This window comes from Bidens hawaiensis, unplaced genomic scaffold (assembly GCF_021521415.1).
Source record: "Bidens hawaiensis isolate Kalapana, Puna unplaced genomic scaffold, B.hawaiensis_p1.1 tig00014601_1, whole genome shotgun sequence".
Lineage (NCBI taxonomy): Eukaryota > Viridiplantae > Streptophyta > Magnoliopsida > Asterales > Asteraceae > Bidens > Bidens hawaiensis.
The window spans coordinates 171,757-173,958 of record NW_027492273.1 but is presented as its reverse complement, the minus strand read 5'-3'; positions in this window follow the sequence as shown (position 1 = coordinate 173,958).

The following is a 2,202-nucleotide window of genomic DNA, read 5'->3' as shown; positions in this document are numbered from 1 at the left end:
TCAGATCCTACCATGTGTCCTCCTCAGGCCAACTGTCTCAGTCTATTTCCCTGTGTGAATACTAAATTTCAGCTACGCTGAGTGAGTTCTAGTTGATCAGGCAACATACAATACATTCACATACTTACATATATACGTATCTGAAGATACATATTACATAATTAGCCGGTTACCTTTCTTTCATTCGTACATACATACTTTCTTTCTTTCTTTCATACACTCATACATTCATTCATACATTCTTTCATACCATCACACTTTCATACTTTCACAATACATGCATAACTATCTTTACCATCTCAGATATTAGTAGGGTCTGGTCCCTTTCTTCTCTATCTCAGATACTATTAGGGTCTGGTCCCTTTCTTCGTTATCTCAGATATTATTTGGGTCTGGTCCCTTTCTTCTCAATCTCAGATATTATTAGGGTATCTCGGATATTGTAAGGGTCTGGCCCCTTCTTTCTGTACAACCATAAATACACTTCTTTACATGTACATTCTATTATTTACTTTCATACATACTCTTAATCATTCATATTTCATTCATGCATCTTATGTAAAACTCACCTTTCTTGACGATACGTGCAATATCCGAAGATCGTTCACGTACCGACAAGCACTCATTCATATCCTCAATCATTATAACATAAATCATGTAAGGCATACACTTACCACTTAGGGTAAGTGTATTAAATAATCACATCAAGTATGCACACAACCCCAAAAACATAACAAGGAAATGGGGCTAGAAACACACCGGAACTCGGTTTCTCTCAGAGTTAATGGTAACTCCTTTCTTTAACTGTCACCACTAACTGTATTAAAAATTAAACGTATCAATTGACTATCACAACCCATATCCTATTTCTAGTTTATTATAACCCTCAACAAACGGAGTCCGGGAGTAGCGCCACTAGCAGCGGGGTTCTAGGGGAGGCAGCCCCTAGCAGGGTCGAATGGGCAGAGCCCCGGGCTGGGGTTAAGCTGGCAGGTCAGCTCGGAAAAATTTTATTTTCATTAACTGCCTTAACACAAATTTCATTAGAATTCTTAATTTATTATTTTATTCGCTATCCCATTCGTTATACGGAATGGTCTCTGGTTGAGCCTCATTTGTTATGATGAATGGTTCCTGAGACGAATGAGTGCGTAACGAATGACTAAGGCCATTCGTGCTTTCTATAAGACGAATGAGGGCTCATTTGTTGCAAGCGTATCTTATAGCGAATGACATGATTCGTTATCCTAACATAGCGAATGGGTGAGTAGCGAATGACGATTACTATTCATTATTTACATAAGACGAATGAGAGGTTCGTTCATTACAGGGGCATGCGAATGTACCTTATTTGTTATGACTTTTAACGAATGGCTAGCCATTCGTTCATCATAAAAAATAAGCTTCGGTATTCATTCAACTTTGACTTGATTGGTCAAAGTCAAAATTGATATGAACCCTAACCGGTCAATAACACTATATTTGCGATTAAACCCTGAATCTTGATGACAGGTCCGAGCCCCGGTGCGGAAGCGTGAATAATAGTCAATACTAATCAACGGTGTGGAGCTCGGATCTAGGGTTAGGATCGAATATCACTGGTATTCACTCTTGAATGATGTTAGTTGGACAGATGAGGTGTATTGGGAGAGAGCCTGACTTGATTAACAATCAACAATAAAGTAGGATGAACAATTGTAATCAAAACACAAACAAGATAGAAATGGTAGTATGAAATATTAGCCGAATGATTCTCATTAAGATGAAACACTCATACATACATTCATACATACAATCAATTAAGAAATATCTCAGCAAAGAGGAGCTCATCCTGGAGGCAGAGACTCTCTCAAAGGGATAAAACCCTAAATCTCACATATACACAATACAGTCACTCATACTAGACAAATGAATAAAAACATCTATTTATACTAGCCTAGCATGACTTGGTCTTCAAGCCATCCACCCTTGGTTGAGACCAAAATAATATATTTTTCACCCAAATATTAATTCGATGCGTCAGTCTAAAATATAAGTCCCAACAATCTCCCCATTAGACCGATGCCATCGAATTTCTTCCATGATCACCTCATAACTCGTTGTCTTTAATTGAAATTCTCCCCCTCACGTTAAGCTTCACCCGTTGTTCATTTCGAATCATCACTCTTATATCACTTTTGGATATAGTTGTATGGGCATATG